A 23,914-nucleotide genomic window follows, 5' to 3' on the forward strand; every position below is an offset into this window, starting at 1 on the left:
AGACATCCAGATCAGCATGACATTTAGCTGCAGACAGCTGGCCCTGGGTGGCCCTGTGCTGATCACCAGCCTCGGCCCCTCAAACGGTGGGAAATGGAAGAATGGCTTGGAAATGGGCCCTGTCGACTATGTGTCACCTGATCACATTCTCCCGGGAGTCCAAGAGGGGCCATCGTGTCTCCAGAACCAGAACTAGAAGGTGAAACTGCCAGGGGGAACACGGAAGAGGGTCCTCAGTTGGGTGGAGAGTCTCACAGCAAGACGCCTGGCTTAATCAAGGTTGACCATTTTTGAAGCACGTTTAGTGACTAAAAGTGCCTACCATGAGCAGCTGGAACAAACTCTCTGAGAGCTGCAGGGTGCAAGGGGACCTCACGTACCTGTTTGTAATTACAGCCAAGGACCAGCAGGCAGCATTACTGCATCCACATGGGGCTTTTGCTGGGAACAGTAAGTCTCTGCCAGCCCCTCCCAGGCTCCTGGGATGCCACTTGTTCTGGGTCTGTGGACAGATAACCAGAACACTTAGTGTTCGAGCACTCCTTGTGGCCCACAGCCTATCGCTCAACTCCAGCCCCACCAGACCCTGATTCCTAAGCCATTCCTCATGCCAGAAGAAAAGGCAATGCCTTTGTCCCATATCCCCTGCCTTCTGTCATGTCACGTGGGGGTATGGAATGAATCGGTCAGCCTAAACCCCAGTCCTTCTGCCTGAGGAACCTGTCGCCACCATCTGAGTCCCCCTATAGGGAGCTGCCAGTGGGGGAGAGAACAGCCGTGGAAGAGAGGCCCACCTGCTTCTGTTTGACTTCAGGGCAGCCTCTCAGGGCAAGAACCTAGAGCAGGTGGAGGCTTCACAGAAGCCTGTGGTAGGACTCTGGGCTTGGTGGGCTGAGCATCTCCCTCTCTGCTGCCTGTCATGGGGCCCACAACCACCCATTCAAGAGGGTCATCAACACATTGCAGGTGTGCAGCTGGACGGTTCCCCAGGCAGAGCCTGCCATGGACTGCATGCACACAGAGGATGTACACCTTGAAGTTGGACCATGGGGGGAACATTCCTGGAGAGGTGCATGCAGCCTGGCCCTGCCGTCACTGGGAACCCCTTCCATCTGGGTACTAGACAGAATTCTGTGCACTCTCCTGGAAGCTCCATGCTGGGTCTGTTCATTTGGAAGTTTGAGGCTATCTGTGAGGAAGTAACAAAACAGATATCTCAGAGCAGGTTTTGGGGCCCAGGCTGAGCCCTTGTCTCCCTCCCTAGTCCCTCTGCAGACATGAGGCTGGAACAAGGACCTGTGGATAATAAGGGAACTGCTTTGCAAGAACCCACCTGAGCAGCTGCTCCAAGAAAGAGACACATGAAATTTGCCTATAGCCCCTGATGCGGGACTGGCAGCCTCAGGCCCGCCTGCCATCTGTGAGCAGGTTTTCTTGCTAACAGGATGAAACCAGAGAAAGCTGGAATGAGCCCAGCCCTCTCAGGCACCTTGAAGGCTGTTGGGATTCCTTCCAGGCCTTCTAGCCTTCTGCTTCTTGGCAAGCCACCCAAGCACCTTTTTCCAACCTCTGAGACTTTCATGTTCTGGAAGGAGAGGGTCCTACTTTTCACTAGGCTGTGGGGCCAGGCCCATCCAGCTCCCCGCTTCCACTAACAACCATGGGGCTCTTAACAGGGCACACCCTGCCCTAACATGGCCCTTCTAAGTCAGAAGATCATGTGTTTTGCAGTTTCAGCTTGTTAGGGCTTAAAAGTTATCAGTGCTGTTATTAAGATAGGGAAGTGAACGGGGAAACGATGCTTTAAAAAATTTCCCATAATCTTACCACGGAGATCATCAGCACAGATGACAGCACAGGCGGGGCTGCTGGGGAGGCTGAGGGAGAGTGTCCAGTCTGTTCTGCCAGCTGGTCCTTGCCAGGGGTGCCTCGTGACCCAGTCCCTTAGAGAAACATGCAGACATCTCAGCAAGGACCTGGAAGGTGCAGATCAGGGCAACACAGCACCACTGATGGTGGAGTGGGGCTACCTCCCATCAAGCTGTGTCTCCACAGCTGACCCTTGGAGCCAGGAGGTGATGTACAACATGGGCAAGGCAGTGAGCTCCATCAGCTATGTGGCCTTCAACATTCACTTCAACTCGGACATCTCACCAGAAAGCAGTGGGGACTGGCCAATGCAGAAGCCTGCAAAGTGGAACAGAGCATCATGGGGTGGAGGATGTGGGGCCTACCTGCTCATCTGAGCACTGCTCCTTGAGGGTGTGATCTGCAGGATTCCTGAAGGAGGGCTGTGAGCTCATCAGTGAGGCCCTGAGCCAGTGGAACATGTCTGAGGCCATGCCCATGGGGATTTGTGTCTACTTGCACCCCCTTGTTCATCTCAGTACACTACAGGTGACTGTGTGGAGGTGGGCCTTGAGCATCCCCTGGTCTGTGTCAGCAAAGGGCTCTGGGCCTGGCCTGGCATTGAGGGATGGCAAATAAGGGTGCCTGTGTTTGCATTGTCACCCCCTATGGTAGCATAAAATGAGAGAGTCCAGACCTGCAGGACTGGGACCCTATCAAGGGAGTTAGGAGGCTGCTCACTTTCCCTGAGGGACCCATGTGTAGGAGCTGAGGGAGGTTAAGGATACCCTAGGGACTCACTTGTTCTGTCTGGGCTTCCTCTGCTCCACACTTTGATGACCATTTTCTGGGAAGAACTCAGGAAACTCCTGTGCTCTATTCAGGTGGGGCCTCCCCTCACAGGGTATTCTGAGACTGTGAGTGAGAAGCTAACACAGTGCCTTAGAATACTTATGGGAGCTGTCGTCCTCTGTGACCATCACGTGGCATCGTAGTGTTGAGACTGCCTGGCCTGCCTGGGATATGGCGGGGCTGTTTTGTGGTCAGCTGCTTTAGAATCTCACTTTCTCTGCAATCAAACAGTGACTGTTTTCGTGTCTGTTTATGGGTTTAAAAAATCCTAATACTTCATTTATAGTAGTTTCAGCTTGTGTGTGTTTATTTGTATAAATTTTATTAAAGAGGGCTTAAGACAATAGCATTTTAAGGTCTTAATGGAGCGTAGACTTTCATGTCACAACAGCGAATGTTGACCTCTTTTTCTACCTTTGTGTAAAGTATACATAGAAAGTGCCACCAGAGATGACTAGAGCTGAGCTGCTTGGGCTTGCTTGCTGGCCTGCAGTCAGGTGGACTCTGGCCGTGAGGCGGCGCCCACCCTGGATCTACATCCCTCACCCCCTCTCCTTTGTCCCTGAGTAACCAACAAGGCCGTGCTAATGAGCCCGCGACTGATGGGCATTGGGTACCCAAATACTATCCGGGAAGATTTGAATGCCATCTGGGCTGGGGCTGTTGGGGGTAGAGGCTGTGGCTGCCTTGGCTTGTCATGGTGCCACCCGCAGATGTGCCTGCCCTGTCCTGCTTCTCCAGCAGCCGGCTGCCCATGGCCCTGAGCCTGTCACAACATGCTTGCTACCTCATGCTGCTTGTGTTTGAAAAACCCATCCCGAGATGGCGCTGCTGGATGTAAGTCCTGAAAAGGGGACATCACCTATGTCCTGGGAGATTAGGAGCTGACCAGATTTCTCCTGGCTCCCTCCCGAACAAGTGGGGCTGGTGCTGCAATTAATGATGCCCCCCAGAAGATGTGTTTGCACTGACTGAGAGAATATACGATGCAGAGACCTAAATGAAGACACGTGAATGGGGTGTGTGGACATCAGTTAGCAGCTGGCAAACAGGTGCCTCTCAGGCCTCTCGTGCTCCAGCAAGTGTGGAATATGCGTGTGTCCATGAGTGTAGACATCTAGAGTGTGTATATTTGGCTGCTGCTTTTGCTGCCACTATTCCCAGACCCAACCTGGCTTAAAGTCCAGGTTTCAAGTCAAAAAATAGGAAGCTTTTTGCCGCACAGCTACTTCAGAGGCTGAGGGGAAAGCATCACTGGAGCCTAAGAGTTTGAGGCTGCAGTGACCCATGATTCAGCCACTGCACTGAAAGAGTGAGATGTGAGTGCGCCCTTCTACAAAGAATAGCTCTGGGGCATTTGGGGATCCCTACAGTCCCGGACCTTTCTTGCCCCCTGCTGCCTGTTCTCCTTCCCTTGCCTGCTGTCAGAGCCCAACATGGAGGAGGAGGTTGCCGCCCTGTGAGCCTGAGGGAGCTGTGTCTGACTGGGAGTTCTGTCTGGGGTTTTGCGAAGAGCTACTTACGAATATGGTCTGTGCAGATAACTTGTTTCAAAGGAAGTGAGCATGAGCTAGCAAGTGTAGCAACCCCACAGCTGATAAACAACTTTGTTTTGGTTTTAAATCATCAATCTTCATTTCACATTGGAATAAAGTAAGTGAAACCTGCTACCCCAGCCTCACCCGTGTGTTCTGTAACCCAGACTCATTTGGTTGTGAAGGCTGTTGTCAGGAATGTTATAAAAAAGTTATGCATAAATTAGATCAAGTGTAAAATTATGCTTATAATGTCACTTGAGTGGGAGGTAAGAAGGTAGAGTCACAGGAAATCTGTTGGGGTTTACACCCCTGCTACTTACCAAGCTCATGAGAGTGTGGCACAGGTGACCATCACCTGACATTGGTGAAAGAAGAGAAAAGGCCGGCGTGAAGGCCTGGTAGGGGAGAGGTGCCACGCTGTGGGGCCAGGCCTTGTGCATGCTGGTACTCTTATGTCACTGAACATCTAACTGCCCGGGAACCGGCTCTTTTCACATCAGTTGAGGTAAGAAGATGGGGGAGCACTCTCCAGAAGTCACACTGTGCTGGGAGAATGGAAGAGAGTGTACAACTCGCCATCCTAGAGTAGCTGTTAGATTGAGCTGGACTGTCTTGGAGAGATAGTGAGTTGGGAGGAAGACAATCCCCAAGGTGCACTTGACAGCCAGAGCCTATGAAGTTAGGGGGGTTGTGTGTGTGGGGGTGGCCTCTCCCTATGAGAGGAGGAGCTTAAAGTTACTAAAGCTAGTGGCTGCTGCTTTGCCATCCCTCTACCGAGCAGGCAGGTCCTCAGCTGCATGAATAGCTGAATGTCTTTTGGAGTGTTAGAGAGTCCTCTATGTCTTAGAAATCTTGAAAAGAAAAACAAATCTCAATTTTAATGTTTATTAGTTTCTCTGAGCCAAATGGGAAAAAAATGGTCCTTCACCTCTAAGTTTTAAGTGACATGCAAGGGTAGCCACCAGTGTCGGCCACTGAAGCCTCATGCATGCTCCCACTACCAGTTTGATTTGCAGCCTCATAGTTGTGTTGTGCTGAGTAATCTTTCCTCTGGCCTTGTCCAGTGAACATGGTTCACATGGTTAACACCACTTCTTGAGATGCGAGCACCATGCAAACCAGAGAATGGATTGGGTATTGTCACCATTATGCCTCCTCCTCATCTGAGAGGCCCATTTTTCCTGATTGATTCATTAAGTGTATTAGTGCTGTCACTCGCCTTTGGACAACTCAAATGACAAGTGGCTGTTGATTCATAAAGAAAATGAAGGCTTAAGATGTGAAACCCTCCTTTTCTCTTGTCCTTCTCTTAGGTGAAAGATTTTATTTCTTTCAAAAGGCTACATACTGGTATCCCAGCAGGTGTAGTGTGAGAACGGGCATTTGTTAGGCTGTGGTTTCAGTGTGGATGGGCAATTTTTCAAGATGGAAAACCAAGTCTCACTGAGTTGTTGGAGACATACTCACATTTCTGCACATCTCCCAACATGGGCTTTCACTTTTCTCACGTGCTTGAATTTTTTTCACATACAAATTTTGTATACACACACATCCGCACACACACGCACACACGTGTCTCACTCTTTCAGTGCAGTGGCTGAATCATGGGTCATAGCAGCCTCAAACTCTTAGGCTCCAGTGATGCTTTCACCGTAGCCTCTCAAGTAGCTGGGACTACTGGCATGCAAAGCTACACCCAGACAATTTTTAAATTTTTTTCTAGAGACTGAGCCTACTTATGTTGCCCAGACTCGTCTTCAACTCCTGGGATCAGGAGATTATACCACCTTGGCCACCCAAACTGTTTAGATTCCAGGTGGGAGCTACCACTCTCAGCAAAAATATGTTTTAAAGAACCGTTACAACCAAATTATGACCTATGATTATGCCACTGCCCTCCAGTCTGGGCACCAGAGCAAGACCTTGTATCCAAAAACTAAGCAAAACTAAACAAGAACAAAAAAAACCCTTATAAACAAATTAAACTTTCAAGATTGTGTCATCTGTGTCCTTCCCCGCCCTCCAAGCTATCAATGTTAAATATAATGGTTATTGAGAAAATTGTTAGATATTATTAAGAAATTTCAATATATCCTGCAGCTGAGAATAGGTATTCTGATGTGGTCCAAATATTTTCTCACCGCTACCTTCAGGGTCTAAACTAGCAAATCAGGACACCTGCAGAGGACAGTTGGCCATTTTCAAATAGAAAGAGAAATATCCCCGTTCATGAGAGTAATCCAGTGATTTTCAAAAAGACAAGTCAGACTGAGATGCAGTGCATCAGGGCACAATTGCCCTGGAATAATCACTTCACACAGAATTGTTGAGGAGACTTTCTAAGATGGGCAAATTTGAGCAATATACTTCATGATTATTTATTCCCGGCCCCTGCTCCCCACCTGATTCCTAATGGCCACCCCACAATGTGGTCAGCAGTGGGGTGCAGCATTCTGAGAGAGGGGCTCAGGGATGGGATGAAGGTCTTTCCTGCATTATCAAAATGCAGGTTAAAAAGTTGTTAAAAAGAAGTCCAAATGTTCTAATTCCTACCCTTAAATACCTGCTAAGATGCATTATACAACAGACCCAGGTAAGGGAAGGAGCATGTGCATTTCAATTCTCAGCTCACGTCTTAATTAGCTGATACTCTGGGCATGTGACCCCAACTATATGAGCCTGTTTGCCTGTCAACCCAAAACAATCCTAAGCAAGAACAACAAGGCTTGAGGCATCCTGCTACCAGACTTCAAACTATACTACAAGTCTACAGTAACCAAAACAGCACAGTACTGATACCAAAACAGATATATAGACCAATGGAACAGAACAGAGATCTCAGAAATAACATCGCACATCTACAGCCATCTGATCTCTGACAAACCTGACAAAAACAAGCAATGGGGAAAGATTTCCTTCTTAACAAATTGTGCTGAAAGAACCAGCTAGCCACATTCAGAAAACAGAAACTGGACTCCTTCCTTACACCTTATACAATCATTACCTCAAGATGGATTAAAGTCTTAAATGTAGAACACCAAACCATAAAAACCCTAGAAGAAAACCTAGGCAATACCACTCAAGACATAGGCATGAGCAAAGACTTCATGAATAAAATACCAAAAGCAGTCACAACAAAAGGTAGAATTGACAAATGAGATATAATTAAACTAACGAGTTTCTGCACAGCAAAAGAAGCTATCATCAGAGTGACCAGGCAACCTATAGAATGAGAGAAAATTTTTGCAGTCTAACCATCTGTCAGAGGTCTAATATGCAGAATCTACAAGCAACTTAAACAAATTCACACACACACAAATACCATCAAAAAGTGAGCAAAGAATATGAACAGACTTTTCTCAAAAGAAGACATTTGGCTGGGCGTGGTTGATCAAGCCTGTAATCCCAGCACTTTTAGCCGTGGAGACAGGTGGATCATGAGGTCAGGTATTCAAGACCAGCCTGGGCAACATGGTGAAACCGCTTCTCTACTAAAAACACAAAAAATTAGCAGGGTGTATTGGCAGGTGGCCTGTAATCCCAGCTTCTTGGGAGGCTAAGTAAGGAGAATCACTTGAACCTGGGTGGCAGATGTTGAAGTGAGTTGAGATCCTGCCACTGCACTCCAGCCTGGGTAACAGAGCAAGATTCCATCTTAGAAACAAAAATAATAAATAAAATAAATAAAAAGAAAAGAAGAAGAAGAGGAAGAAGAAGAAGAGGAAGAAGAAGAAGACATTTATGTGGTCCACAAGCACACAAAAAGAAAAAAGAAAAAAGCTCATCATCACTGATGATTACAGAAATGCAAATCAAAACCACAATGGGATACCATCTCACACCATTTGGAATGGAAGTTATTACAAAGTCAGGAAACAACAGATGCTGGTGAGGCAGTGGAGAAATAGAAACGCTTTTACACTACAGGAGGGAGTGTAAATTAGTTCAACCATTATGGAAGACAGTGTGGTGATTTCTCAAGGATCTAGAACCAGAAATACCATTTGATCCAGCAATCTCATTACTGGGTATATACCCAAAGGAATATAAATCATTGTAGCATAAAGACACATGCACTCATATGTCTATTGCAGCACTGTTTACAATAGCAAAGACTTGGAGCCAACCCTAATGCCCATCATTGATAGACTGGAAAAAAGAAAATGTGGGACATATACACCATGAAATAATATTCCGCCATAAAAAGAATGAGTTCATGTCCTTTGCAGGGACGTGAATGACGCTAGAAACCATTATCTTCAGCAAACTAACACGGGAACAGGAAACCAAACACCATATGTTCTCACTCATATGTGGGAGTTGAACAATGAGAACACATGGACACCGGGAACGAAACATCACACACTGGGGCCTGTTAGGGGATTGAGCTCAAGGGGAGGGAGAAAATTAGGACAAATCCCTAATGCATGTGGGGCTTAAAACCTAGATGGCAGGTTGATAGATGCAGCAAACCACCATGGCACACATAAAACCATGTAACAAACCTGCACGTTCTGCACATGTATTCCAGAACTTAAAGTAAAACAAACTAACAAAAATGCACTAACGCTGAGGGGGAGTTGAGGTAGGGGCAGGAGTCAGGCGGGGGTGGGTGAGTCCTGGAGTTTTATCCAATCAGTGACACTGATGTGGGAACCGCCCAATCAGGCGCGCAGTGGGAGAGGAGAGGAAAGGAGGGCGTGGCTTCCGGCGTTTGGCGGGGTCTTTGTCTCTCGCTGGCGCTGGCACAGGAGCTTGGGATCCGTCTCCTCTTTCGTCTCCTCCACCTTGGGAGCCCCGGGCTACTCTCTCACAGCCCCTGTTGCCCTGTGATCTGTAGGTCCTTGGGGACGCACAGTTAAGGTGCCAGGACATCCTGGAAGCTGGGAAATGGTGAGTATGCGGGGTTCGGCATCCTGAGAGGGGAGAGCAGCCTGCGAAACCGGCAGGACCGGCCTCCCCACGGTTAGCTCCCAGTCTCCCGCAGCTTGGCCCTCAATCCCCTGTGGCCGCAAGATGGCCGCTGGGCCAGCAGCGAGGACCCCCACGTCCGGCCCGGCCCATCCGGTCCTGTCCCTGGGCAGCGCCCTGCTCTGCGCCCACAGCCATGAGTATTTCCCAGATTGTTCAGGGATGCCAGGTGGGTCATCAGGGAAAAACCGAGACTGGGTGTTTGCGTGGGAGGAGCTGCGGCCCGTGGCGTCCACAGTCTCTCTTGTTAAAAATTAACGGGAGTCTATGTTAAAACGTTAACCAGTTTATCTGAACAAACAGTGACTGGTGAAATGGAAAGCACCCAGCCATGATTTGTGGTCCAACCGAGGGGCATAAAGGAAAGGCTTTTATAAGATGCATGAGAAAGCAACCCAAATTCATAAATTGTTTCCGGTTATGTAGTCGCCTTATTTGAACTATCCAGATGGAAATTTCCTAGTTACATATTCAGAGGTTAATTGCATGTTTGTCATTGGTTAAACCCGCATTTTGTTTCAGGCTAAGATAATGGTTTATAGGAAATGTATTTGAGTTAGGTTTTAGATTTTTTTTTTTAACCTATGAACACAGGGCACTAGAGCCACTTTAGTCTAGTTTTCTGCTCTTTAATTATTTGAACACTCCAGAAGAGGACTGGTTTTCTCCTGTTTTTTTAATGTATGGCAAATGGAACCTCTAATCGACCAACCTGTTTTTCAGCCTAACTCAGACTTGCAGTAAAATTCTAAGGTCCCATTTTCTTTGCTGCATTCTCAAATGCAACACATGAGACCAGCTTTCCCTTGCCAATTTACAATGCTATTAACTATTTGTCCTTTACTATACATTTAATTAAAGTTTTCTGTTATTGGATTTCTTTCTACTTCTCCCTACAGTTCTGGCAATATTTGCTTTTTATATTTAGAAGCCTCCCTTTTGGGCACATAAATATATATAGCTATATTCTCTTGACAAATTAACGTCTATTATTACAGTATGGTAAACTCATTTCATGCTTGTGAGAGACATTGCTAGAAAGTCTATTTTGTCTAATTTAAGCATAACTACCATTGCATTCCTTTGATTATTATTTGCATGGAATATCATTTTCTATCCTTTCAATTTTAGCCTATGCTCTTAATTCATAATTGAGTCTCCTGTAAGCAGCATATTACCAGGTTTAAAAGATTCATTTATCTACTCTGTCTGCTTTAGTGTCTTTTGGCTGCTATAACAGAATATCACAGACTGGTAATAAAGAATGGAATTTTGTTTGACTCATAATTCTGGAGGCTGGGAAGGCAAAACAACATGATACTGATATTTGTTGAAGGTCTAGTTGCTGGATAATAACTTGGCCAAAGATGTGAGGGAGAGAGAGCTTTTTTTAAAATGCATAACAGATCCATTCTTGTTATAATTAACCCATTCCCATAATAACAACATTAGTCCATTCATGAGGGCAGAGTTCTTATAGCTTAATTAATTTTTAAAGGTTCCACCTCTTAATTCTAACACATTGGCTATTAAATTTTATCCTAAATTTTGGAGATGACATTCAGTCTACAGCAGTATCTGTTTAGTAGATAATTTAATCTTCTTATTTGTAAGGTAGTGATTGGTAAGCAGTTACCATTGTAAATTTGTAGTTTTCTGTCCATTTTGAATTTGCTTCTTTTTTTTCTGGTTCTGTCTTTCCTGTGGTATTGTTAATTTTTGTTGAGACAAAGTTATACTTTCTTGCTCAGACTGAAGTGCAGTTGCATATCACAGCTCACTGTAGCCTCAACCTCCTGGGATCAAGCAATCCTCCCAACTTAGCCGCCCAAGTAGCTTGGACTACAGACACACACCACAACACCCAAGGAGCTTATGATTCTTCCACCTTGGCCTCCCAAAGTGTTGGAATTATAAGCAGAAGCCACCATATCCAATGTGTAATTTTTGTTGTTTGTATATGCTTTAATTACTTTCTCTCTTTCTGTTACAATTTTTTTCCTAGTGGTTATCATGAGACTTATATAAAACATCTTGTATTTTAATAGTCTGGTTTAAGATGATAACAGTTTAGAGTATTCTGAATTTTGGTATGTATTTAGCATTTTTAGTGACATTTATACTTTAGTATTTTTCATATTGGTAGTTAGCATTTCATCTTATCAATGTGAAGATTTCTTCTAGACCATGGCTGGAGAAGTAAAGAAAGTGGGTTTTGCCTGATTCAGGGACTATAGAGAGAACCAAGTTCTGCAGGCCTGTCACCTGTCTCAGGTGAGTATGAATTCTCTTGTGTTTTTGACAGATAGTTGCAGTGGCAGGACCAAAGTCAAATGAGTTATAGGCAAGTCTACAGTAAGATGTGGCAGTATTCTGTTTTGAAGCCGGGACCATGATTGGCAAGCTTGCCACTTGGTCAAGTGCTTACCCTCTGAAGATGTCTTCCTTGGTCTTTGCCTCCAGCTGGGTGTCACATACTCTGAACTGGATTCCAAGGCTTACATGAATGCACTTATGTTTGCTGTGGCAGCTGCATTATGTTGTGAGGGATGTGCATGTAGAACCACCCATTCTGTCGTCTTGCTTATGTTACTCTCGTTTATATTTCACTTTCTGAAATGAATGTAAAGCTGGTGATTTTTAGATTCAAAAATTCTAAAATAAATTGCTGAAATTTACACATTATGTAAGCTATTAATAAAATTTCTTGTAGGTGAAACATATTTATTAAAATTTTTGTGTGTAATTTCAAGCTTACTGCAGGCAGAAAGGAATCATTAACATTTATATTCTTTTTTTAGTCTGTATCTAAATGATGGTATTTTTAATTCCAGATATTTACTTTATACTTCAGTAATGCTCAGCGTATTTTGCAAAATTTTTGTTGTTCTTTTATTTCGAAACATAAGGCTTTTTTAGCTCCTGAAAACTATATTATAGTCATAGAGTTTTATTATATTTTGTGGTAAGAAGAGCAGAAACATATTGAGGACATAATTAAATTCTCCTATCTTTTTAATGATTATTAATTAAATTCTTCTAATTAGAGCCTGTTATTAATGATTGTAATGTATTTTCTGTATAATTTTACTGCAATTTATTAATTTCCAATGACTTAGAATGTCTGCTTTTCATGAGTGCATGCAGTTGAATGATGTAGATATCTAAAGGGTAATTTTTTGGCCGGGTGTGGTCACTCATGCCTGTATTCCCAGCACTTTCGGAGGCCGAGGCGGGTGGATCACGGGGTCAGGAAATCAAGACCGTCCTGACTAATATGGTGAAACGCTGTCTCTACTAAATATACAAAAAATTAGCTGGGCACAGTGGCGGGCGCCTGTATTCCCAGCTACTCGGGATGCTGAGGCAGGAGAATGGCATGAATCCAGTGGGCAGAGCCGAGATCACGCCACTGCACTCCAGCCTGGGTGACAGAGCAAGACTCTGTCTCAAAAAAAAAAAAAGTTATTTTTCATTGTAAATCCATGCTTTTTTCAGGATTTTATGCATTAAAATCTCTCTTCTTATTTTCAATTGCGTGTTATTGCGTTTCTTTTCTTGGGTATGTTTTCTCAGATCAGTTAATTGTATTTTTGCTTTTAAAGCTTGATATCATGAGTTGAATGATAATTTTTAGCTCGATACACTTTATCTCAATGTGATGTTTAATATATGTGTGAATTAGCTGTGTTTGTTGGTTATAGATATATCTGTGAGGTTTTCACCTATGTAAGTCTGACATCTTTTTTGTTTGTTTGTTTGTTTGTTTTTTAGTTTCAGATAGGCTTTTTTTTTAAAAGAGAATTTTAAAACAGAGTAAAAAGAGCAGAAATCAGTTATTTGTCCTCTTGCAGGGTGGGGAGATAACTTCCTTCCCCACAGGTTTGAGGCTATGGCTAAGTGGTGAGTCTTGGGGAGATGCAGAAATGATCCATCCCAGGCACTTGGCTGGACTTAAGTAAGCACAGCCTTTGGGCCACAAGACCTGATGGCTTCGGTACTGGTCTGGACATAAGTCCCCATCTACCCAGAAATGTAGTCTTTTGTCTGCAACAACTGGCTGGAGAAATATTTCAGAAAGATGTGTGTCTGGAACACCCAAAGGCATACCTTTCCTTTCTCCTTGGCATAGGCCTTGCTGCACTGAGGAAACACCAGGTTTGCAATGGAGCCTTCAAGAGTCTTCATCCCTATGGAGCTCAGGGGCTCATAGGGTGACAGGAGAGGAGACAAGCTAACTTGGGAAGTATTCATCCTTCAGCTTCTCCCCCACTGAAACACTATATATTAGGGCCACAGTTCATGGCAAAACATACATGCTCTCTTTCTTTCTCTCACACCTACATCTCGGGAACCCAACAACTTGATGGCAGGTAGCTCTGGGTATCCTTGGTCTGGCATTCACCCACTGGGCATCTAAGCTGTGCTAAAGCTCTTTTCAATCATTTCTTACTCTTTCCAGGCCCATGTGGGTAGGTGTTCCAGCCTTCACTCTTTCAGGCTGATCATAAAGGCACAGTGTGGGAAAATCCCCTACTGTGATGGCCATTGCTGGGAAGCAGGGAAGGCTAAGGGCCCACTGCTGCCCAAGGCTAGTGTAGACACCATCTGCTCCAGTCGTCTCCTCAAAGATTGATATCAGGTGCAGCAGCTGCTGTCTGGAATGTTATCAAACCAGGACTGCACAGGCACTGAATTCTCTGTGTGGAAGATGTAAGAAGCAGGCGAGTTGTCCAGGATGACAGTTTTCCTCAGGTCCGTCCCCAGATGGCTGAGGTCCTTGACATAGCAGCCCTGGTGGAACAAACATGACTCATGGGCTAGGCCACCCCAGAACACCCCACACTGGTCCAGCACACCCATCACAGTGTGTTCGGAACTGGTAGTTTCTTATTCTCACTGACTTCAAGAATGAAGCTGCAGACCCTCATGGTGAGTGTTACAGTTCTTAAAGGCGGCATTTTCGGAGTTTGTTCCTTCTGACATTCGGATGTGTTCAAAATTTCTTCCTTCTGATGGGTTCGTGGTCTTGCTGGCTCAGGAATGAAGTTGCAGATGTTCGTGGTGAGTGTTACAGCCCTTAAGGCGGCACGTCTGGAGTTGTTCTTTCCTCCCAGTGGGTTTGTGGTCTCGCTGGCTTCAGGAGTGAAGTCGCAGACCTTCACGGTGAGTGTTACAGCTCATAAAGGCATTGTGGACCCAAAGAATGAGCAGCAGCAAGATTTATTGCAAAGAGCAAAAGAACAAAGCTTCCATAGTGTGGAAGGGGACCCGAGTGGGTTGCCACTGCTGGCTCGGGCAGCCTGCTTTTTTTCACTTATCTGGCCCCACCCACATCCTGCTGATTGGTAGAGCCAAGTGGTCTGTTTTGGCAGGGCTCTGATTGGTGCGTTTACAATCCCTGAGCTAGAAACAAAGGTTCTCCTTGTCCCCACCAGAATACCTAGATACAGAGTGTCAATTGGTGCATTTACAAACCCTGAGCTAGATACTCAGTGCTGATTGCTGTATTTACAATCCCTTAGCTAGACATAAAGGTTCTCCACATCCCCACCAGACTCAGGAGCCTAGCTGGCTTCACCCAGTGGATCCTGCACCGGATCTGCAGGTGGAGCTGTCTGCCAGTCCTGCGCCGTGCGCTCGCACTCCTCAGCCCTTGGGTGGTTGATGGGATTGGGTGCCGTGGAGGAAGTGGTGGTGCTCGTTGTGGAGTCTCCGGACACACAGGAGCCGATGGAGTGGGGGAGGTTCAGGCATGGCAGGCTGCAGGTCCAGAGCCCTGCCCCGTGGGAAGGCAACTAAGGCCCAGTGAGAAATTGAGCACACCAACTGCTGGCCCAGGTTCTAAGCCCCTCACTGCCCAGGGCCGGTGGGGCAGGCCGGCCACACCGAGCGCGGGGTCCAACGAGCCCACGCCCACCCGGAACTCGCGCTGGCCCGCAAGCACGGTGCGCAGCTCCAGTTCCCGCCCGCACCTCTCCGTCTACAACTCCTCGCAAGCTGAGGGAACCAGCTCTGGCCTTGGCCAGCCCAGAAAGGGGTTCCCACACTGCAGCGGCGTGCTGAAGGGCTCCTCAAGTGCCGCCAAAGTGGGAGCCCTGGCAGAGGAGGCCCCGAGAGCGAGTGAGGGCTGTGAGGACTGCCAGCACAATGTCACCTCTCAACAGGATCTGCATACTTGTTCAGGCTGGAATGAAGACAGCAATGAAAAAAACACATTTAAGAAGTTCCTCCTGTCATCTCAGGATCTTATCCATATAAGGCCTCATGAGCAAATGGATCTGGTGTCTGATCCCCTCAATCTCTACAGGCATTAGGCAGTCAGCATTGCTGAATGCCTTCAAGGAGCTATGAACAAGGGTTTCATCCAGGTCAGTGCTCACACAGATCCTTCCTTGATTTTTCTCTGTCACCTCTGGGAGCAGGCAGGTTCCTGGGATCTGATAAAACTGATAATGGAGACTCTGGAGCTGATCCGACTTAGCAATGGTGTTGACTTCCTAATTATGTGTGAAGAGCTTAGCAGGGGAACGTGACTGGCCAACATGCTGGGTGCAAGAAGAGCAGAAAGGGGCCTTCTAAGGTGTGACAAACATGAGACCTCTTCGGAGAGCACTTTGGAAACCAGGACTTGCTTGGTAAGGACCAGGGCGTCTTCCCTCCATGCCTGGGTGATGATGGAGCCTTGTTCCATCTAACAATCCTGAGGGCTGGGCTGGCTGTGGGGGAAACCTGGCTGGCACGCTGGCTGGACTGGGATGGGGGGCATGGGCTGGGGCCTGATTCAGTTCCCGAGAGTCTGAGTTCCACAGCTGTTCACATTCCCCCTCTCCTTTCCATCACTGGCCGGGAAGGGAGGCGGCCTGTAGTGACGGCGGACAGCCTTGGCAGCGGCTCCCCAGGATGCCCCCAGCCCTTATTCTCCCAGCGGGAGCTTCAGGATCCTCAGTTTGTTTCTAACATAGAGAATCCACCAGATATGCATTTTTTTTTCAACTTTTATTTTAAGTTCACGGGTCCATATGTTATAAACATTTTTTCAACTTTTATTTTAAGTTTAGGGGTCCATGTGCAGGATATGCAGGTCTGTTACATATATAAACGTATGCCATTGTGCTTTACTGCACAGATCATCTCATCACCCAGGTACTAAGGCCAGCATCCGCAGCTATTCTTCCTGATGCTCTCCTTCCCCTCCCTCATGCCATGAAACAGGTGTCCAGTGCGTGTTGTTCTTCCTAGTGTGTCCATGTGTTCTAATTGATCTGCTTCCGCTAATAAGTTAGAATAATAATAGGTGGTGTTTGGTTTTCAGTTCCTGCATTAGTTTGCTGGGTTTAATGGCTTCACACTCCAACCATGTCCCTGCAAGGGACATGATCTCATTACATTTTATGGCTTTATAGTGTTCCATGGTGTAGGTGTACCACATTTTCTTTATCCAGTCTATCATTGATGGGCATGTAGATTAATTACATGACGTTGCTATTGTAAATAGTGCTGCAATGAACATATGCATGCATGTATATTTAAAATAGATTTCTATTCCTTTGGGTGTATACCCAGTAATAGTATTGCCGGGTCAAACGGTATTTCTGCTTCTAGGTCTTTGAGGAGTCTCCACACTCTCTTCCACAATGCTTGAAATAATTTACACTCTCACCAACAGTGTAAAAGTGTTCCCTTTTCTCCACCACCTCACCAGCATCTGTTTTTATTTTTTTTTTACTTTTTATTAATAGCCATTGTAATTGGTGTGATATGGTATCTCATTGTTGTTTTGATGTGTATTTATCCAGTTATCTGTGACGTTGAGCTTTTCATGTTTGTTGGGCACATGTATGTCTTCTTTTGAGATATGTCTGTTCATGTCCTTTGACCACTTTTTAATGGGGTTGTTTGTTTTTCTCTTGTAAATTTCAAGTCCCTCGTAGATTCTGGGTATTGGACGTTTGTCAGATGGATAGGTTGCAAAATTTTTCTCCCATTCTCTAGGTTCTCTGCTCTAATGATAGTTTCTTTGGGTCTGCAGAAGCTGTTAATTTAATTAGACCCCATTAGTCAATTTTTGTTTTTGTTGCTATTGCTTTTTGCCTTTTTGTCATCAAATCTTTCCTCCTGCCTATATCTTGAATGCTGTTATCTATATTTTTTCTTCTAAGGTTTTTATAGTTTTAGGTTGTACATTTAAGTCTTTAATCCATATTGAGTTAATTTTTGTCTATGGTGTTAGGAAGGGTTCCAGTTTTAATTTTCTGCATATGACTAGTCAGTTCTCCTTGCACAATTTATTGAATAGGGAGATCTTTCCCTAATTCCTTGTTTTTGTTGACTTTGTCAAAGATCAGGTTGTTGTAGGTTTTTGGCTGTATTTCTAGGCTCCCTATTTTGTTTCATTTGTCTATGTTTCTGTTTCTATACCAGTACCATGCTGCTTTGATTACTGTACCAGTATAGTTTGAAGTTAGGCAGTGACGCTTTCAGCTTTTTTTTTTTTTTTTTCTTAAGGTTGGCTTGGCTATTTGGGCTCTTTTTTTGTTCCATATGAATTTTTAAAGTTTTTTTTTTTTCTAATTCTCTGAAGAATGTCAGTAGTTCAATGGGAATAGCATTGAATCTATAAATTACTTAGGGCAATATGCTCATATTCATGATACTGATTCTTCCTCTCCATGAGCATGAAATGTTTCTACTTTTGTTTTGTGTCCACTCTGATTTCTGTAAGCAGTTGTTTGTAGTTCTCCTTGAAGAGGTCCTTCACTTTTCTTCTTAGCTGTATTCCTAGGTATTTTTTTTCTCTTTGTAGCAAATGTGAATGAAAGTTCATTCATTATTTGTCTCCCTGCTTGCCTGTTGTTTGTGTACGGGAATGCTAGCTACTTTTGCACATTGATTTTATACCCTGAGATTTTGCTACTGTTGCTTATCACCTTAAGAAGCTTTGGGGCTAAGAAGATAAGGCTTTCTAGATATAGGATCAGGTCATCTACAAACAAAGATAATTTGACTTCCTCTCTTTCTATTAGAATACTCTTTATTTCTTCCTCTGTCCTGATTTTCCTGGCCAAGGTTTCTGATACTGTGTCGAATAGGAGTGGTGAGAGAAGACATAATTTTCTTGTGCCAGTTTTCAGGGGGAGTGTTTCCAGCTTTTGCACATTCAGTATGATATTGTCTGTGGGTTTGTTGTATATGGCGCTTATTATTTTGAGGTATGTTTCCTCAGTTCCTAGTTTATTGAGAATTTTAAATGTGAAGGAATGTTGAATTTTATTGCATACTTTTTCTGCATCTATTGAGATAATCATGTGGTTTTTGTATTTACTTCTCTTCATGTGACGAATCACATTTATTGATTTGCATATGTTGAACCAACCTTGCATCCTGGGGACCAAGCCAATTCCGTTGTTGTGGATGCACTTTTTAATGTGCTGCTGGATTTGGTTTGCCAGTATTTTATTGAGAATTTTTGCACGGTGTTCATCAAAGACGTTAGCATGATGTTTTGTTGTTGTTGTTTTTGTATCTATATTAGGTTTTGGTATCAGGATGATGCTGGCCTGGTAGAATGAGTTAGAAAGAACATCTTTGTTTTCAATTTTTTTTGGGTAGTTTTAGGAGAAAATGTACCCTCTCCCCTTGTACTTCTGGTCAAATTCAGCTTGCTTGGTAGGCTAGTTTTTACTGCCTCAATTTCAGAACACATTATTGATCTATTCAGGTTTCAGTCTTGTGAAGGGTTTTTTTTTTTGCAATAAATTGTCCATTTCTTCTAGATTTTCTGGTTTATGTGCATAGAGGTGTTTATAGTGTTCTCTGATGTTTGTTCTTATTTCCATGGGATCAGGGATGATGTCTCCCTTATTATTTCTCACTGTGTTTGGTTCTTCTTTCTTTTCTTATTTATTTGTCTAGCTAGTGTTCCATCTAGTTTATTAATTTTTTACATAAAACAGCTCCTGGATTGGTTGAGTTTTTTTTTTTTTTTTTTGGAAGAGTTTTCAGTGTCTCTATGTCCTTCAGCTCTATTCTGATCTTGGTTATTTCTTGTTTTCTGCTAGCTTTCAGGTTCTTTTTCACTTGGTTTCCTTGTTCTTTTAATCAAGATGTTAGTCTGTTAACTTTAGATCTGTCTAGGAATTTTTTTTTTTTTTTTCTTGTGGGAGAGTCTCACTCTGTTGCCCAGGCTGGAGTACAGTGGCATGATCTCGGCTCACTGCAACCTCCGCTTTTCAGTTTTAAGTCATTTCTGCTGTCTCAGCCTCCTGAGTAGCTGGGATTACAGATGTGCATCACCACACTCAGTTAATTTTTGTATTTTTTTGTAGAGATGGGGTTTTGCTATGTTGGCCAGGCAGGTCTTGAACACCTGGCCTCCAGTGATCTGTCTGCCCCAGCCTCCCAAAGTGCTGGAATTACAGGCATGAGGTACTATGCCCAACCCTTTCTAGCTTTTTGATGTGGACATTAGTGCTATAAATTTCCCTTTTTTCTTGGTTTCTAGTGATTATTTTATTCCATCTTGGTGAGTAGTCAGGGAAATAATCGTAAATTCACAATCAACTTATAGTTAAATCTAAACAATTATGTGAGGAGAACCCTTTATTATTTGAAGGGGATGTTTGAAGATTTTGTAACTGTGCCTTTTAGGTAGTCTTAAGTTTCTAATTGTCGTTAAAAACATGCCATTGTCATTTCTAACATTTTAAGTATATGGTTTAGAAGTCGTAAGAATAGTTCTATTGTTTTGCAATAGGTTTTAGATAATTTTTGTCTTACAAAAGTAAAAGTGAATACTCATTACTTGTGAAAGAAGTTAGTTAGCTTGCTTTAGGTAGGTAGCAACAGAAGGGTCCCTGGAAAGTCCCTGGACCTTGGGTCAGTGTCTCATCCCTGCATAATATAAAATGAATCCTGGAAAAAATCAAGCTGCAGACACCAACAAGGGAACTAGCACTTGGTGTTGTGCTTGGAGACCTGCCCACGGCTGCACAGATAGAAAAACCTCCGGCCCATTTGGATAGAAACTTGTACAAACCTCCAGCCCACTTAGTTAAGGGAACAAGACCGAACTGGAATAGAAATGCCGTTGTTTGTCCAGGCACGGTGGCTCATGCCTGTAATCTCAGCAATTTGGGAGGCAGAGGAGGGCGGATCACCTGAGGTCGGGAGTTCGAGACCAGCATGACCAACATGGAGAAACTCCGTCTCTACTAAGAATACAAAATTACCCGGGCATGCTGTCGCATGCCTCTAATCCTAGCTACTTGGGAGGCTAAGGCAGGAGAATCGCTTGAACCCAGGTGGCAGAGGTTGCTGGGAGCCGAGATCGCACCATTGCACACCAGCCTGGGCAACAAGAGCAAAACTACATCTCAAAATAAATAAGTAAATAAATAAATAAATAGAAGAAAGTACATCTCAAAAAAAAAAAATGAAAGAAAGAAAGAACAGAGAAAGAAAAAAAGAAACGCCTTTGCCCTTTGTACAGTCAGTGGACTCCCAGGAAAAAGTTTCTTCTCCTTTTGTGGGCATAAGCACAGTGGGCTCTGGTGCATTCCGGTCGATACTCTCCTTTATTTGAACTGTAAGTCTGATCTCTATGAATAATTACTTCAGCCCGTAATTGCTCCCTGGCCAAGCTGCTTGGCCCAGATTTCACCTTATCTTCTGATAAGTCCTGGGCCAAGCTAAGTAGCATCTATGAATCATCCCTTCAGCTCCTGATTGGTACCGGGCCAAAGTCATGGGTCAAGCTGAGCCACACGTTTTTCAAGACGGCCTGTGAACTATGCACATTCCCTTCCCTTCCCTTCCCAGTCCATAAAAACCCTGGACCCCAGCCTCATAGAGGGCACCCCGTTCAGATACCTATCTCTGCTGGCAAAGAGCTTTTTTTTCTTGCTTATCAAACTTTCACTCCAACCTCACCTTTGTGTTCAGGCTCCTTAATCTCCTTAGAGGTAGAAAAAAGAACTCTGGGTGTGATCTCAGACTACGAGATACTGTTACATCTTAGTGCACTGCTGAGACTACAACACTTGGTTTCTATGAGTTTGACTGACTAAATATTTTATGTAAGTGTAATTATACGGTTTTCCTTTTTGACTGTCTTGTTTTACTTTACCGAATGTTTTCAAGATTTGTCCTTATTGTAGTACTTTTCAAGATTTCCTTATTTTTAAGGCTGAATGCTATCCCAGTGAATATACCTGCCCTGTTTGTTGAATCTACTCATCCTTAAAGGTACATTTGCTTCCAGGTAGTATGTTTGTGAGTAATACTACAATGTACATAATTGTGCATATATCTATTCCATGTTCTGCTTTGCCTGTTTGGGATATTTTTCTCACACTGATTTAGTACCATGTGTATTCCCTTGCTTTTGTTGTCTGATCCGTTGATGTTACATCCCCCAAATTATTGCCAAGACCAATTGTCATGAAGCTTCACCCTTCTGTATTGTGCTAGGAATTTTAGAGCTATAGGTTTTACATTATAGTCTTCATTTTTTAAAATTGACACATTTAATTGTACATATTTTGGGGAAACAATTATGTATGTATGTTGTATAGCAATAAAAATCAGAGTACTTAGTATATTTATTGCCTCATGCATGTGTTGTTTTTGTGGTGAGAACATTCAAAAGCTTCTTCTCTAGCTATTTTATTTTATCTTTATGTATTAACTTTTTTTAGGGACAGGATCTTGCTCTAACACCCAGACTGGAGTGCAGTGGTGCAATCCTAGCTCAAGTAACCTCAAACAATCTTCTAACCTCAGCTTCCCAATTAGCTGGGACTACAGGAACCTGCCACCATGCCTGGATAATGTTTTAATTTTTCACAGAGACAGGGTCACACTATGTTGTCCAGGCTCATCTTGAACTTCTGTCTTCAAGTGATTCTCCCACCTCAGTCTCCCAAAATGTATGGATTGCAGGAATGTGCCACCACAAGTGGTCTCTTTTAGGTATTTTGTAATATGCGATACCTTTTCATTAATTATTATTATTCTACCGTGTAATAAAAAACAAAAACTTCTTTCTCCTGTCTAATTGTAACACTAAGCAGCCTTTTCCCGTCCTCCTATTTCAGTCTCTGGTAACCCGCGTTGTACTATTTGCTTATATCATCCCTTTTTTTCAGGTTACACAAATGAGTGAGATAATAAGATCATAAAGTACTTGTGTTTCTCTATGTGCCTTATTTTACTTAACATGGTATGTTCAAGGTTCATCCATGCTCTCTTAACTGACAGAATTTTATCCTTTCTTATGGCTGAATAGGATTTCACTGTGTATATAAATTACATTTTCCTTATCTATGTATCTGTTGCTGTACATTTGAATTGATTCCATATATAAGCTATTATAAATAGTTCTGTAATTAACATGAGAATGAAAATATCTTTTTGACACAGTGATATCCTTTCTTTTGGATATACAGCCAAAAGTAAAATTGCTGGATCATATAATAGATTTATTTTCAATTTCTTTCTGAAACCTCCATATTATTTTCTATAATGGCCATACTAATTTACAATTCCACCAACAATGTATACATTCACTAGTTTTTATATCCTCATTAGTACTTTTTATTTATTTATTTATTTTTATTATAGCCATTTTAATGGGAGTGAGGTGGTACCTCATTGCGGTTTGGATTTGCATTTCTTTGCTGATTAGTAATGTAGAACATCATTTTATGTTCCAGTTAGCCATTTTTGTATCTCTTTTTGACAAACGTCTGTTAAGATCTTTTGCATTTTTTAAAATTAGATTATAAGTGTATTTATTTTGAGATTTTAAAGTTTCTTATATATTCTGAATATTAGCCTTTTGTCATATGTATAGCCTAAAAACGTTTTCTTTCATTGCCTAAGCTGTCTCTTCAATCTTTTAGTTGTCTTTTTAATATGAAAAAGCATTTTAGTTTGACATAATGTTGTTTGCTTATTTTTGATTTTGTTGCGTAGGTTTTGACATCTTATTTTAATAATCCTTTCCCAGTCCAATGTTATAAAGTTTTTTTATGTTTTTCTCTAATAGTTTCATAATTTATGGCATTACATTTAAGTCTTTATTTTGAGTTGATTTTCATATATGGCAAGGCCCAATGGTCTAGTAGAATTTTTCTGAATATAAATATTTAAATGGCCCTGCACCATTTATTGAAGAGATTAGCTTTTCCCTAAAGTGTGTGCTTGGCAATTTTATTGACAATCAGTTGGCTTTAGGTGCATAAATTAACATCTGGGCTTATTGGGCACATTAGTCTATTTGTTTGTTTTTATGCCAGTACAGTGCTGTTTTGGTTACTATAGCTTTATAGGAAGTTTTGAAGTTTGATAAAGTGATGCCTTTAGCTTGGCTTATTTTGCTCAAAGTTGTTTGTCTATTCAGAGTTTTTTGTGGATCCACACAAATTTAAAATATTTTTTCTATTTCTGTGAAAAACTGTCATTGATATTTTGATAAAAATCACGTTATGTCTGTAGATCACTTTGGGTAGCTATATTAACAGTATTATTCCAGTGTATAAACACAGGATTTTTTCATGTATTCGTTAGTATTTTATATTTTTTATCCATGTTTTGTTGTTCTCAGAGTAGAGATCCTTTACCTTTTTAGTTAAGTTTGTTTCCAGGTGTATTAGTCGGGCTTCCCTGGAGAGATCAAAAGATCCCACAATAGGTTGTGTGCA

At 43.1% G+C, this 23,914-nt stretch overlaps 1 long non-coding RNA gene across 2 annotated transcripts in view; it reads left to right on the plus strand.

The window, feature by feature from the left end:
• Positions 1 to 8,937: 8,937 nt before the first annotated feature.
• LOC129026131 (uncharacterized) overlaps positions 8,938 to 23,914 on the plus strand; it is a 37,876-nt gene continuing 22,899 nt past the window's right edge. The window contains exons 1-4 of one of the 2 annotated variants that reach the window (XR_010124137.1): positions 8,938 to 9,131; positions 11,383 to 15,847; positions 21,396 to 21,455; positions 21,908 to 21,964. This is a non-coding gene — a long non-coding RNA (uncharacterized LOC129026131). The remainder of the gene's footprint in view (positions 9,132 to 11,382; positions 15,848 to 21,395; positions 21,456 to 21,907; positions 21,965 to 23,914) is intronic. The other variant, XR_010124136.1, reaches the window with a different exon arrangement.

This window comes from Pongo pygmaeus, chromosome 17 (genome assembly GCF_028885625.2).
Source record: "Pongo pygmaeus isolate AG05252 chromosome 17, NHGRI_mPonPyg2-v2.0_pri, whole genome shotgun sequence".
NCBI lineage: Eukaryota > Metazoa > Chordata > Mammalia > Primates > Hominidae > Pongo > Pongo pygmaeus.